At 41.7% G+C, this 16,718-nt stretch overlaps 2 protein-coding genes across 2 annotated transcripts in view; both read left to right on the top strand.

Moving 5' to 3' along the window:
* Positions 1 to 16,718, top strand: part of LOC126856947 (arginine kinase) — a 167,882-nt gene that overhangs the window by 7,305 nt on the left and 143,859 nt on the right. The window lies entirely within an intron of this gene.
* The window catches only part of LOC126856951 (5-hydroxytryptamine receptor 1-like), a 50,712-nt gene continuing 36,242 nt past the window's right edge, over positions 2,249 to 16,718 (top strand). The window contains exon 1 of the mRNA XM_050605992.1: positions 2,249 to 2,865. The gene's annotated coding sequence lies outside the window, so the exon portion shown is untranslated. The remainder of the gene's footprint in view (positions 2,866 to 16,718) is intronic.

Genomic DNA, 16,718 nt, shown 5'->3' with positions numbered 1-16,718 from the left:
ATTTCGAATGCCGAGCTAATGCCAGCTCTCGAAAAATTTTAGACGCGTATGTCCGCGCTCATAAAATGATGGAGGAAGAAATTTAAATAATCTATCTAGCTATACTCTTCCACGTCAACAAACATCATTTATGATATTTGAGCGAACACTTATCCTCCCTGCCCGTTTTATTCATTCGTACACTTTTCTCGTATAATAATATTCTAAGATTCCCTATGTCTAAGTTATGTGTAACATGTGATGAAGTGTGTAACGCGCGCACACGCGCGTGTAATAATTATATGTAAGTTAAAGCCAAGTTAGCTCTCTCGCCTAACGTTTTCCCATCGATGAATGACGGATAGGCCGCGGTAATTGAGATTCTCGATTTTCTGCCACGCATATGAAGGATGATGTGAAGGCGGAAACTGTTTCACGCATCAAATCTCGCGACATAGATGGGCTGTTTTTAGTAACAATGGCAGCTTTATGCGAAAGAAAACGTAAGAGAAAGCTCGTTCTCTCGCTGCCCTCGATGCAAAAACGACGATTGATGAATTATTCTTCGCTTGTCTCGCGAATCAAAAAGAGAAAGAGAGAGAGAGAGAGAGAGAGAAACAATCCTCTCCTTTGAAGGGAGGGTCTTAAAAGACGATCTTTAACGGATTTGCTCGGTAGATTCGAGGCAGCATCTCGTCGGTCTCTCTGCCGCTCGTATAATCGAAAGGCTCTCGGTGGAGTAATCCGTCATCGTTTACCGAGTCAAGTATCCTCGGGGTATTTTATCTCGCATTATCGCGCCGCAACGTCGCGCGAAGGAGCGACCTCGAAACTACTCGAAAGAGTTTTCCGAAATCTCGTCCCGATTCCTCCGCCGACGAGACTCTGCATCCTCTCCTCCTGCGTTTCTTTATAATGCGATAGCGGGATGGGATCACCTCAAATTACTTTGGCGTTGAAATTATTCTCGTTCGCCTGGCCCGAGGCGGGTTCGTTTTAAACGTCCGTAAAAGGCGACAATGGACGGCGCCCGCAGCCGAGAGTTTGAATTACCTCCAAATCAATTGCCACTGTCGCGTTTACTAGACACTGGCACTTTACCTCCTCGTGTTCTCGCAAGAGTGACGTGAATGCACGCGGGCGTTTCATTCAATCGCGATTAAAGTTTCAGGAAAAGAGAGAAAGAGCAGTCGCGTGATGGTTGAAAAAACATGATTATGCGCGAGGGAGATTTTCCAGGAAATAATAAACATTTCTCGAAATGTTGGTTTTATGAATTTTTCTAAACCTTTTTCTCTCTCTCTCTCTCGCATAATATTTTATAAATATTTTTAAAATATGCTGCCTGTCTCTAATATGCAACATAATATTTTCAAATACTGTAAAAATATTGTAAAGAGATTTTTCGAACGCTAAAATTTGCAATAATATTCACAATGATATATACAATATTAAAAATTACATACTTGAGAAGGTTACAGATATCATAATAATATTATTTTTTTGTTGTTTTTATCTATTATAAAATAGCTCTTTTCTTTAATCAGGAGAAACTGATCTTTCCCTAAAAATACTTTCATCTCGTCCTGCGTTCTCGCTCTCGCTCTCGCTCTCGCACCGTTTGCCGTCAATAACGAAAAGACCCGCGCTTTCTCGAAAGATCCGGAATAAAAATGCATTCTCATGCATGCAAAGGGTATTTAAATAATGAATCTTCCCGAGCGATATTTCAAAGAACCGAATATCATTTTTATCTCTTAACCGGAGTGGATAAGCAAATCTTAAATCCGGTCGACAATCACCGCGACCCGCGCTTTTCCACCTTTGGCGGAAAATGTCGCGTGGACGGTTCTCGATCCCGGTTTCGAGGAGAGCCGTTCGGACCGGAAACGCACGGAAGCGTAGGACGTAGAGCGTGCGTAAGCGCGCGATTTCTCTCTATGTAAGGGCGTTACGATATACGTTGCGTCACACGTCCGCCGGTTTTCCGGATAGGGCAGTGTAATTTGGCGGCGCGGCGCTTGCGCCGCGCAAGGCGGGTCCGGGTCAACGGCAAGAACCCCAGTCTAGTCGCACGACGAACGTTCAGCTGGTCTGGTTGCGTTGCGTCGCGACGCTCCCACGAGTCTCGCCGCGAGTCTCTCCACGAGTGCCCGCGTTTCTGCCTTCCTCTCTGTCTCTCTTTCTTGCGGGCGCGCGCGCGCGCGCGCTTTCTTTCGCTTTCCCTCCATTTGCCTATACACCCCCCCCTCCCCCCCCTGCCCCTGTACACTCTTCCACCCTCAAACGGCGAAAGCTGTCGCCATCCCGCCGACAGGAAAATTCGAAGCAACAGGACGCGATTGCGCCAAACGAGAAACGGAGAATCGCGCGGAAAAAAAAAAGAAAAAGTGATCGAGGAGACTGGCCATGTGTTAGGAACACGCCGTTTTCGAAAAGCGAGAAAGGTGCGCGAGGGACGACGGCCCGCAAAACAAAATATATTCTCGATCTTGGGGGATCGATTCCGGTAGCGGGTGCGCGCGCGATCGCGTTTGATTTCGATCGCCCCCGCGTTCCTCGAGCGTCAGGAAGTTGTTAATCCGTTAACTCGTTAACTAGCGCGGCTAGATAAGAGCGGACAAGCGCGCGAGCGGCTAAGGGGAAGCGGAGGAAGGGGAGAAGGGATCGACGGGCCACGTAGTGCTGTGAAACTGTCTGGTGATGCGTGATCGAACAACAACTTCCTGAACGGAGGCTGCCGTTGCTGACGCCACTTCCTCCACCATCGACGGTCCCGCGAGCCAGCTGGTACGAGGATCGTCGATCGATATCGACGACGACACGGGGCTACGGATCCCGGCTTCCTCGGCCTGCCAGAATACTCGCATGCGACGGTTTAAGCCGGTAGGTGATTCCTCTCCCTCTCCCTCTCTCTCTCTCTCTCTCTCTCTGTTTTTCTTTCTCATTTTCTGCGCCTCTCTAATGGGAAACTTGCACGCCGCTGCAAAAAGAGGAGAATAAAAGCTCCGAATGCAACGGCCAAGGGGAAATTGGCTCGTATCGACCTCCCGCGAGTCTCGAACGGCCGAGAACGTACGCTGATAATGACTGGCATCTCTTTGGATTCCCGCGCGAACCTCATCTCGTCAAATGAATTCGTCGTTCGATTAAATGTTGGTGCACTGAGAAAAATACATTTGTTAATTTGACTAAATTTAGTTTAGTTAATTATCATTTCTTTAGGTGAAATAATTATGTATTTAAGTCAAAATGCACGATATATTTTTAAATATATTTTCAATTGATAAAAAGATGATAATCAATTAAATGCATTTAATCAAGATAATAATTTCTTTCTCGGTGTACAAACATAAAATCATGAACCGGACGAGGGATTTTTATACAATCACACAGAAGGGCATCGCGACGACAGATTTGAATATAGAGACACGATAAGAGGGCTGAAGATATATCTTCTCCTCAAGAAGATTCTACTTCGAGTCTGGTCGAGGATGCGCACATAATCATATCGTACTATATATAATATTTATATCAGAGAGCGAATGCAGGGGCCGAGGTCAGAGACAGCTTATTGTAACGGTCATTGAAGAATGCGGAAATAATTGATTAAAGCCTTTTGAAAAGCTATTCCAACGTAAAGTCAAGTCACGGAGTCGATATAATTGCATCGCGTACCCGGAACACTATAATACATAAATTCTAATCTAATTATGTTGGAGTATCATGTGTACGTATGTATGTCACGAATGCTTGGAAGAAATATAATGACATAATAACAACATCCTATTTTAACTTTTCGCTTTAGATGAGCGTCTTTCCCGAGCAACTCTAATAAAAGTATGAAAAAGAAAGTAAAGACGGAGTGATGATTACAACAAACTTAAATGAGATGAGAGAAAGGATAAATCTTCAAAAAAAAAAAAAAAAAATAATAATTTATTCGAGCTAAAAAGAGCCTACATATATGTTATCAATTTTCAAATATAGGTTATCAAGTTTCTCATCCTTTTAATTTAATTCTACAAGGTATCATTTCCTTTTTATCGTTAGTATTACATTTCCCGATTCGTACTGTATATCGTATGGCTCTCTAATATCTATGTAAATTTGCGTGAGAAACATTCACGAGCGCGAGATGTTTGTTTCTGCGATCTCTTTCTCTCAATCCTGAGAGAATCCTGATGCAGCGGCACAGCTTCGCAATCTCATTAACTGTATAAATTATTGAACACACACACACACACACACTCTCTCTCTCTCTCTCTCTCTCTCTATGTACACACACACACACACACACACACACACACACACACACACACACACACACACACACACACACACACACACACACACACACACACACACACACACATACACACATCATACACATTATGAGAATCAAGAACGTGATTCTTTTTTTTTTTCATTTATTAAGTTGTTAAGTCAATTATTTGTGATATCGTCTACAAATTAGTAGAAACACGCGAAAGGAAGGAAAATAACAGAATAATACATACATATATAACGCCGAGAGTTATTAAAAAAAAAATATATCTAAAGGTGCCTCGAGAGAACGGCATTATCGCGCGGTTACATTTATCAAATGCCACACTCTGTGTATTTGTACGTATGTGCGCGCGCGCGCGCGCGCGCATTCAGGAGAGTGATTTATTTCAAGTAAAGAATAGCAATTAGTCGTTTTTCCGTGCTCGGCGACAATCTTGTCGCTGCACGAAAGCTACGAAACAAATGGAAATATCATGGTAATATCATGGCACTATTAATTATCGTTATACAGTTAGGGCAGTACATGCGCAGGGCAACCGCGTCCCTCACTATCAACTCACATTCGCGGGATATTAATGCGACCGCGATCTTTCTTTCTTTTCCTAATGCACAGGCTCTCTTAGCGGCGCTCTACTTCAGCGGCGCTTATTTCGACGTCGAGCCAGTATCCGTAATTATTGAACGAAATTACTCCGGAGTTGAGTGCCATCGTATTTTAATTCCTAGAACGAATAATCTTTATATCGTCTTAGGAATTCAATTTTCACGGAACGTTTATTGTTCTCAGAAATTTCAATTAATAAATAATATAGATCTCGCGATTTAAGTGATGATTAAAATAAAAATTGCATCACTGGACGAGCGATTTCTGATCGGATACTCCGAAGCGGTCACGTGAATTATTCAGTCGCATCCGGAAGGAAGCGCGGTGGATAAAACGGCGATACAACGAGACAAGGAGAGAGAGAGAGAGAGAGAGAGAGAGAGAGAGAGAGAGAGAGAGAGAGGAGGAAGAAGAAGAGAATAAAATCCGCCGTCCTTGCTTATACAATAAGATTAGTGGGATTTTATGAACGATAACGGATGGAAGACAGAGAAGCGAGGAGAATATCGCGCGACGTGACGCGGTCTGGCCTCCGATTATCGCAGTATATTTTCCATGGCAAAAGTGAATGAAACTTCTCTTGTTGCTTCGTTAAAAACACGCGACGCGGTCGAGCTTTCTGAACTCGAAAATAAACTCGCGAAAGAAGTCGCTCCGACCAAACCTTTTAATAAAATAAATCCTTGGGACTCTGTGAGTCGAATGCAATATCGTCCTACCGGTTGTTGCTCATGTCACAAAGTTACGAAGTTTCACAAAATCCGCAAAGAAAGAGAGAGAGAGAGAGAGAGAGAGAAACTTCCGGCGAAATAAAAAAATTTCCGCTATTGGAAATACATTCGGAAATACGGGGATAAATACGTTCACACTCACATCGGAGAACTTTCCGTTACACTTTCGCGTCCGTGGAGACATGACGACCAGTGTATACAAACAACAAGAGTCGATAGCAAAAAAATGAGGAAGCTCGTAAAGTTCTACGATTGCGATGTAAAAAATAAGAGATTCGCGCTTGACGTTACTCTACAAACGGACAAAAGAAGCCGAGTTTTTTCGTTGATAAAAAGACCGATACTCTCGCGCACAAATGTACAAAAATCTTCGTTTCACACACACGCAAAAAAATATATATAAAATTACAACGCTATTCTCTACAATGATAAGCACGGTCCGTGGCTCGAATAATGGATCCAATGTCCGGTTCGCGCTAGAGACGTGGTTGCATATTTCCTCTACATCCGTATGCGCACATTTTTACTTGTCTGCTCCCTGTGTTCCGACGCTTGGCTCTTCCCCGGTAGACGGTGATAACTCCCGTTAGACACAACGCCGTATTCACCCAACTGGCGGTTACCGCGTTTTATGCATTTCTGCCTGTCTACCTGCCTCGTCGTATCGCTCTCCACGGTCAACGAGTACGCTCGTGTGCGTTAGATCACCTCCATTGTTACCGGGGCTCAGTGCATGTCGTAAATTACTAAACGTATCTCAATGTTGCAATCCGCTCGCAAGCGCGCGCAATGTATAAACTCTCGCTGCCTATTAATGTATCTGTATATACATATACATATATGTGTACATATATATATATATATATATATATATATATATATATATCGCGGGAGATAACGGAAAATGTTACCCGAGAAAACGAAGAACAGAGCTATGGACCTGCGCAAATTGCAAAATATATGGTGTATTATGAATGAATAGTACAAGCCACGAAGCTTTATGAACGGATGATACGATGATATTTCATACAAATAGCGGATTTACACAGCTTTTCAGAAAGAAAGAGAGAGAGAGAGAGAGAGATGCATAGCAATATCTCAAGTAATATGTCTGTAAAATAAATAGAGAACTCTCTTTCTCTGCGAATAACTTGTTTCGAATTCGAGGGACGAGTCTGAGTATGAGCGAGACGATTTGCGGGTTTAATTTTGCATTGCCGATTGAAAATTGCAGCATCAGCGTCGCGTATGCGTTTCAAAATAGCGTAGGTCATCGTATCGATGGATCGTGTTATTGACAAGCCGTAGGCAGGCGTGAATCGTCATTGCAGCTGTCAACGTTTTATCGACACGGGTGACTATAAACCACGCTTGGGGAAAAAAAATTGATAAATCGATAAAACAATATCCTTGACGCGAACGCGAACGCGGAAATGCGAGTTTGTCGCGCGCGATAGAAAGAGAGAGACACGAGGATGATCGTTCGAAACTCTGTTCTCGTTCTTGATTATCTTCGACTGATTGCGTGTCTTGAGACGACGGAGAAGCTGCAGTCTCTGTTTAAGAATGAATTGAAACCTAACGAAATTAGGACGGTCGCAGAGTCCTTGCTGCGACTGTACAGTTCTCCGAGGATCGTAAGGTATACGTATACCCTATCCGTCATTCTATCAGTACAGGCCGTAAATTGAATATTAATATCCCAATTTCGCTGGCTGCCCCCATGTCCCCGAAGAGAAAGACAAAACAGAAGTGGAGCGCGTAACCGCGAAGAATTTTATTTTTTTCTTTCGAGAACGTGCGAATCTCCTGAAGGAGTCTCCTCGCGTACGTGTATGCTCAAAAAAAAAAAAAAAAAGACATTTTTAAGGAGAGCGATCCGCAGGTGTGCATAATTTTGACGTCGAGCTATAAAATTTTACGGTTGGGCACGTACCTTGGCAATCGCGAAACGCGAGGGTGTATTAATATATACAATTTGATATGTATTTTTATGTTATATTAATACACCAATATTTTTACGATACGACGAGAATATGTTCTATTTTAATCGTACGTGGACGATGGAACAATTGTTCCATTCACAAAGCGACTTAAATCGAAGGAGAGAGTTGCGGTGTTGAAAGTTTATTAATAGCGAAATATGCCGTTTGCGAATTTCATTTACTGAACAAGCCGGGAAATGCAATCACATTTGTGTTATTATTATTATTATCCGATATAATTATCTCGCGCGCGAAAGTGCAAATGTAGCCAGATTTCTTTGCAGAGAGATCTGATATCGAGATTTCATTAATTATGTGTAACATTATATATATATATATATATATACATATAAGCACGTATCTATCGGATTGCATTAATTATTTTGCTCGAGATAATCGTAATAATAGCGCGAATTACATATCCGCGATTTTCTTTACGCTACTCTGGCACGTTTCTCGCAAGCGTGATACGAATGCGCGATTTAATATCGCATTTCGCGACGAGAGAATCCTTTTGAACGAGAAGCGCGAACCGCCTCAAAGGCATTCTTTCAAAACCTGCCGTTTAGACGGAGGTCCCATCCAAAATGCACTAATACGATATTCACTCCCTCGTGGCACGCGACTTATTCCGTGCAATTACGCGCATTTTCCGTCCCTACGTTGGTCCATTTTCTTCCTTACTCAGGGCATACCACGACTAACCGCTCCTCTCTCTCTCGCGATCCCATCAAATATTAATATATATATATTGGTGTTCGCTACGCTATGCTAAAATCGATTTTACGAAAAAGCGGTTCCGCCTTTTTTGCTTCATTTCGTTGACGTAACGAGAGATAAAGCGGTTAAACATTCGGGTGATTTGCAATTTTATCGATCGCGCGGATGAATATATCGTTGGTCGCGCGAGCGAAATCTTTTTCCTTAAAACCGTCGTCTTCTCCCCCTTTTCGGCCTCCGTCAGCTGGAAATATTGCAGTATTTGCATAACGGCACATACAATGGTGCATTGTTATTTTTTTTTACCGTGTAATACAACAAAAAAGCGAATTTCGCGATGGACGCGAATCTACGTTGCATGTTACGTAAATTAAATATCGAGAAGCTGGACGGAGGTGAAGGCTTTCGAGGAATAAAAAATTTTCTCCTCAGCTTGCGAGGCAGCCAGTGGCCCGAACGCCAAACGTGACATGAACCGCCATATCGAGCTGCAATTTTTATCGAATAGACGAGGTAGATGAAATTCAAGGGTTGTGCATGAATATATTATTGAACGCACACGAGGGGAATACGCGCGCCATTATATAAGAATCCAAGAGAAATATGCAAAACATACGGTCGGAGATGATGATTTGATCCGCAAGCAAATTTACTTATTCACGCGTAATTCCGAGTTAAAAACTTTTTTTTCTTCTAATACAAATAATTGAAATTAAAATCAAGCATTATAAAATACATCCGTAGATTGGATTATTATGTCTCTCTCTCTCTCTCTCTTTCTCTCTCTATTCCATTCTTCTTAAAAATCTCACTCCTATTTCTCTCATTGCACGTTCGGTCTGTCAATTTAAGAGCAAACGTATCGCAGATCGCGCGCGAACAGCTGATCTTTGAAATTGACGGTACTCTATGTATAAACGAGAGTATTAATTCGTTCTCGTTCCCCCTCTCCTCCTTACCCCGATGATTTCGCTCTCGATCTCGTTCACACCCTTGTATCTAAGCGTTCTGAACGTTCGAGCGTTCGTGCTTGGCTGCGAGAGAAAAAAAGCTGTGTAACCGCGCGCTATTAGGGCGGACTCTATAAAATAACCTTAGGTGCACTTTTTAATAAAATTTTATACACGAAGCTCTTTTTGCCTAAGGCCAAAAAAAAAAAAGGATATAAAAATCAGCGGAGAGATTACTTTTGATGAAACATTAATGTTAAGTACGTTATGTCTACCGGGAGAGAAACTTTTTCTCTTTCTGTTTCTTCCACGTTAATGCCAATTTCTTCACGTTATTTAATAAAAGGGACCAGAGGAGTTCCATAAATATTCCATAACGTTGCGGAGTCGAGGTTGGCGAATATTTTTGAATGTATTAATCGAATTTCTTTGGCGCGCATCGATCAAAGTTTTCAAAACCGATATTCGTTCGCGTAGAAACGCGATCTAATTTGCATGATGGTTTCGCATTCATACAGCTGGAAATTCGACAGCCGACTCGGTAACCGATCTTTTTCGCAAAAACCCGTGCTCGTTTTTATAGGTTACCCATTCAATTTTTTTTTTTTTTCTTTCACGTACCTGCAAATCGGGCATGTGCCCGTTCGATATTTACTTGTGATGGTATTTCCCAAATGTCAATTCCACATAACAAAATTTTCCATCAATTTTTAATTCCATTCTAAATTGATTTTTCATCGTTAATACTAAATGCAACCATCGTTGAACCGAGACAAATCGACATGACGATTCGTCGAGGATCATTAAACTCTGACTCTTCAAGAGCTCGACACTCTCGCGCAAATGTATACTGAAAATGAAAAAAAAAAAATCCTTTCGATGCTCCGATAATTTTCCCGCTGATTTTAACGTACACGGATTTTTGGCGCGGATATTGTACATCCTGTATTTGCCGAGTAAATATTAAACCAGTAACCGCGATGTATTCCCGGGACGGACTCTCTTAATACCGTTTAATCTTCCTAGCGTGGCAGAGGAAGAGGGAAGAAAAATTATGGCAATTTAGCGAGTTTAACAATCCAATCGCGCGCGAGAAAAAAAAAATAAAAGATGACTACAAGTAAGACGGGAAGTTGCCTTTTGTCCAACGGACGGGGATGGATGAAGTCGCGCGAGCGATTTGATATCTTTAAGCGAACTTTTTCGCAAAGTAATTCCTTTCACGTCGCGCACCATTATACGGTGGCAATTCGCGGGGGTTATTTCTGTCGAGAGTCGATCGGCTTATGAAAGAGCAATGGCCGTTAATCCAACCATTCGACGGCCGCGCGCGAGCGAGCGGCGGCAATTTTGTCGGAAGGAGGTTGTGCAGGAGCTTTAATCTGTTTGTGCCCGAGAATCGATTTGTAACACTTTCGATAGCGCGCTTACCCTTCGTATTACGCTTTTAGAGATTGCTGTTTAACATTTATCGCCGTGTCGCATATCGCATTTATTCTTCGACCATCAGAAAATGAATGGAAAATAATGAAATAATCGGCTTTCATGCAATTTTACGTGATAATTATAATCAACTTGCAGCTTAATCACTTTACAGTACCTTACCGTCTTCGATGATGAGCAAAAAGAAGCCATTTCCTTCGTAGCGTCTTAATCTTGAGAACGCTCGCCCCAAAGGACATTTGCAAATGTCGCTCGGTATAGATCTTTTCTTTCCTGCATTCCAAACGGCACAAGCCGTCTTCTGAACCGTGTAATTAATTAGATTAGACGGTCGATCTTTACGATGGGCTGCTTCAACGTCCGGGGGATTAATTAAATGTGAACGAACGAACGAACGAATTGTGGACTGTTTGTTGCGGGAACTGGAGACAAGGGAGAAAAACTATTCTCGATTGCGTTTCAAAGTTACGAAAGAGTACATTATTATTCTATTCGGAATAATAATTCTCCGTCAATTAGCTGCGATCTCTGATCTATAGAATAAACGATGAAAATCTCTTAGGATATCAATATGGATTTAAATGTCCCGGCTTTGAGATTTTATAGGAAATTTAATTCTGAACAGAAAGTTTTCTATAAACATGAATCGAAAAATGCTTCCTTATTACTAATGCTACGGTTATTTAATATATATTTACAAATATCAAGAAAAATATGCGTTTTTTAAGAAAAAGTACGGGGAAAAAAATTGTAGAGGAAACTTTTTGTTCAGAATTAAATTCACTATAAAATGTCAAAGTCTTTGCCAAAGCGTTTGCTCGCCCTGTATATTCCGAATATTCAGCTTAAAATCATAATACAAAGAGCGATTTCAGACAGTCGACCAAACGTAGGCGACACCTGTGATGTAACTCCATCGATCTACGCGTCCCGATAACGGGATAATGAATGACATAATTGATTTTCGGAGTCACGCGATTCAAAGCACGGCACGGCACGGCAGGATCCTTACGTAGGGAGACTACACAGATCGATGCATTCGGAGGGGAAGCGCACGGCATATTGCGCCGTTAGAGTCGGAGCGCATTAATTACTGTCGCCGCGCGTCCCGTAACCCTAATCCGTGGATTAAGTAATCCACGGATCACATTTGCGATACATTCTGACTATCGTGACGGAGTCGCGCCGAAACTCATCTGGCGTGGAAATATACGCATGCGTTCTCTCGCCTGTGAAAATAATTCTATTTTACAAGCGCGCCTAGAAAGCCGATTATTTCCGACCAAGGTGGAATTAGCAGCGGCGTTTAAAGCTTAATAGAATAGCGACGCACATATCTCTGTGCCACCGGTATTGGAAATCCCGAATATCGTTAATCTCTCCAGAATCATCAGATGGAGCGAATATGAAATAACTCGTAATAATGGAAAAGAGAGAGGGGAGAAGACTGCGAAAAACTCCGCGGCCGTGTATTATAAATTGCTACTTGTTACTTGTATAACGTAACTCCAGCACGATATAATAGTGATCTCACCTTGTCGCCGCAATTCTCACGCGTCGCGAGCGGAATTCGAAGAGAAGATCGATATTCGCGGAATTCGCCCGAGCGTTTCGCGTAAACGCGAAAAGACGGGCCTTTCAACGATATTACGGCTGAATCTCTCCTATCTCTCCTGATTCGATTTGCCTCGGCGCCCTTTTCCCCCGAAACCCAACGATACGCGTCGATGGATATCCGGTGTAAGGGTCACGCGGTTTGTCCATGGAAATATGAACACGGGACTTCCGGATCGCCGACAGAATCGCCATAAATCCACGTGGAGGACTTGATGCGAGGAGACTTTTATCCCCCGCTCGCTCGCGCGCGAGTTAAATACATTTACTACCACCACACGAGAGTCGGATTGATCTCGTGTTGAATTGTTATCGCGTGCGTGCCGGGCTTACGCGATCGCATTCGTCGGCGATTTTACGCGTCGACGCGTCTCTTTAAACAGCCCACGCAATATCCGTGATATTTTTATCCACGCGAAATGTTTTCCGTGACTCTTCGTGAGAAATCGACGTAAAGATTTATTCCTTAAAGAGCTCTCCTCTCACAGAGAAATATTTCTTCGAGGGTAAATACTTCTTCTTTTAAGCAAAGATTTATTTCAAAGATAAACATTGAGACTCTAATAATTCTTTAACGATAAACCGAGCTTTAATATTTTTTTTTTTTATGAAATCTAAAGCGAAAATTAATTACTAGGAAAAAAATGTATATATATATATATATATATATATATACATGCCTTGGATTTAATAACTTTAAACTTATGAAGGCAAGTTTTACGCGAGTCGGTCTTAGCTACAGGTTAGAAGGCGAAATGAAAAGTTACTTTCGAGTCGCGCCGTTTATCCTCGTTCCTCGCGTATCTTACATCCGTTCCGTTGTTTCCATGTCTTACGAAAAAGCTTCACTATTTCTGCGCAAACTTACGATCGCTCAAAGTCTCGTTATATTACATTATTTGAATACACAGTCGCTGCCCGCGGCGCTACACTTGTCTCACTCGACGTTCCCAACAACACATTGCGCAACGAGTTGTTGGCGGAATTCACGGCTAGGTTTCCGCTGCCACGATACTTGCGTCATGTATCTGATCCTTCCTTCGTTCAAACTTTCTCAACAACTAATGCTTCCTCGTTATGTCATCAAATATATACACAATTTGCACTATGCAATTTTCACGAAGAATGTAAAATCGCCTCGTGAAGATCGTAATTTCGATCGTAACGCACTACCTATGATTAAAAATAAAATATGGTAATGTTAGCTAGCATAAATAAATACACGACACGCTTGCACGCCATCGATCGTCGCGCTAATTAAAACGTAGCGTTAATTACGTTAAATCAATACGACACGGTACGACGCAATACGCGTTATGTTACATTCAACGATTTATTCAAACACGATACAAATCACTTTTGTCATCGGAAGTGGCCGGCGATGTGCACTCGTCGCAGCTGCGGAATATCTCGTCGCTAACTGACAAACGAGCATTAGCGGTTAAATTGTGATCGGGCGATGTGAATAGCTCGATCACAGTGACGATTGAAATATCGTCGTACGGATTATCCAAGTGTTCTGTAATCCGAGTTTAGAATCGCGAGGCTCAAGTAGAACGCTATCTCCAAGTATCTCTCAAGTTCTTTAAACATTCTATGCTTATTGTGATCGCGCGCATGTCAACGACGTGATTACAATTTTATTCCTACAATACTTAAGTCAGAAATACCGTAAACTCTCGTTGAACGTAGATTGATCATCCCGTTGTCGGTCGCATCACGTAATCAAGATGCAGATGTTAAAATTGATAATTGATTAATTGACACACATTTAATAAAATGTACATAAATTATAATTGATAATCAATGAACCGTGTACGCCATGTGTTGCAGATAGACGAATGACAATTAGTGTTGGACAATTAATGTTTTCGAAGGTAGAGGGGAAACATTATTCTAGCTCTCCTTCATTTCCATTGTTCTAATTATAAATTAGTTCAATTATACGATATACACGCGTAATCGGGCGCAGTGATGAATATATTTTTAGTATTAATTGTAACCGCTCACGTATTAAGTGGAAAATTCTGCGCGATTATTCGCGAGCTGCGCAGCGTTATGAAGATTTATGAAAAGGGAAGGGAGGTGGGGAGGGGAGGGGAGGGGAGGGGCAATACGAGCGAAATTTTGCGTTCGTAATGTTCGCTGCAACCGATCGCGGTATCGCCGATATTCGTGAGTAAAATGAGCAAGCGCGGGTATAAACGATTAATTCGCAATATTGATTAGCGCGATTACGGTTAACATATATCGAAACTATATTACCGAATCGTATCGGAAAGTATATTATTTCGGTATTGCCCGATATATTCGCAATGATCGGAATCGGGGCTACGATCTCATTACGTATGTATCACGCATATATCTTTCAAGGATTGCTATATATATATGCGCTTTCGCTTCGCCTCTTTCGCGTTGCTCCCTCAAGTAAGTTGCAATTCCTTCCAAACACTTATCCTTCGTCTGCGTTCGGTTGATATTAATTTTGCAACTGAAAATTCAACTTGGTTTATCTTAGAGAGAGTTGATAATTTTATTAATAATAAAAAAAAAAAAACTAATATGTTATATGCGTGCGTTACTGGATATAAATACAACAAGAATTAAAAATATCCGAGCATCTCGGTTTTTATGCTTCCCTTAGCAGCAATAAGAGAGAGCCAATAACTGCTACTGCGGTAATTGCTTTTCGTATGCACTCGTAATTTTTTTTCGGTCGACGCTGCAAATACCGCAAGAGTGAATTATCAGCGAGGAGACTTTCCGAGCCACAGAAGCATACTTTTAATTAACCACTAAACCGCAACACGCGCGCGCGTTAAACCATAGCGGGATATCTGTGACGATCATTAAAGAGGCTTTGTAGCGCAACAGAGCTAACGGCGACGGATAAAGCACGCATATCAGTGAGAATGCATCGCGCGAAAAAAAAAAAGGAACATGTTCGATGTCTGAAGGGAAAATATTAAAAAGCTCGCGCGATCTCTACGACGGAATGCAGCGATATTCGCCGCGTAAAACGGCAAAGCCGAGGCAAATTCTACGGAGAAAAATCATTAGACGGGCACGGTGGCGGTACTTCGGCGTCGTAGACTTATCGGGTTGAAAGTTATTAAATCGCCGTGCCATGCCTCTGAAAGGGCTTAAAGTTTATCTTAGAAAATTCCGTTATCGATCGCGCGCGCCGTGCGGTCGGTCCGTACCGATACGTGATATCACGCGAAGGCGAAGGAAAATGAGAGAAAAAGAGAGAGGAAGAAGATATACTACGCGCGGATGCGATGGCGATATAAAAGGAAAAATCGAGCATCCTAAAAGGCGTATCGCCTCTTACTCTTTATTTACACTATTTGGCTATCACGACGTCTCTCTTTAAGAGCAGAGAGGGAGCGAGGGGAAGAGGTGATGACACTCTGACCGAGTTTGCGATCCATTATTAGGATCGATAATGCATTAGAAACATGGCCACTGAATTTCACCGATAGTTAAAACGATAGTTGTTTCCCTTATAATGCGACCGAACTATTCTCGAGGAGGATAAGGATCGCGAACGGCTCCGATATCTTTGACAGGATTAAAAATTCCGCGGAGGAAAAAAAGATCCTCGTGCTTAATTAACATTCGCCGTGCCGCTCCTTTTTCTTTGCACGCCAGACAAGGACGCTTGTCCTTTACTATTGCACTTTTTATGAAATCACGGGTTCAATTAACGTGATTAAAAAGAGCGACCGCGATATATATAGATTCGCCCCGGTATTTCGGATCTTTATTTCAACGTCACATTCAGATGTCGAGACGTCGACCTTCTTCCAGTTATACACGTGAATAAACATTTTTTCTTGCGAAAAAAATTTCTCTTTAGAAAGGATCAATCGCAAATATGTTATGCAGATTTAAATCGAAAATTTACGTGCAAAAAAATAGGTCTCGTTCCTTCGATTGATTTTTCAGCAGTTTATGATCGCAATTTTTTTCAACGTTTAAAAATTTTAATGGCAAAGCGCAATAAAGATTTCAAACTTCGTCAACGACTATAGAAAACAGGTTGACATAAGAGATTGTCGCACATTTGCTGAAGTCGTCGTCTCCAGAGACTTGACATACTATTGCGCAATATCTCAGACAGGATTTCGAGCATATAATTCGAATTGTATATCGGTTTATCAAATCTTGACGTAAATACGATAAATTTCCGCCCGAAGGTAATATTTATATGGTGGAATCAGCGCATTAAATTTTTTCACATCGCATAGGAAAGTGAAAAAAAAAAAAAACCAGAAATAAATTTCAATTTGACTCATTGTCATAGCACTAATTAAACAAATTTCCGCAAAATCTCTTGCAAAATCGCTGTATGCTTTCTTAATTTGGTAATGATTAATTTTTCAATGAAATTTTACAC

The sequence above is a fragment of the Cataglyphis hispanica genome, chromosome 20 (assembly GCF_021464435.1).
Source record: "Cataglyphis hispanica isolate Lineage 1 chromosome 20, ULB_Chis1_1.0, whole genome shotgun sequence".
Taxonomy (NCBI): Eukaryota; Metazoa; Arthropoda; class Insecta; order Hymenoptera; family Formicidae; genus Cataglyphis; species Cataglyphis hispanica.
The sequence above is the reverse complement of the archived record's forward strand: the minus strand, read 5'-3'. Positions and strand labels throughout refer to the sequence as shown.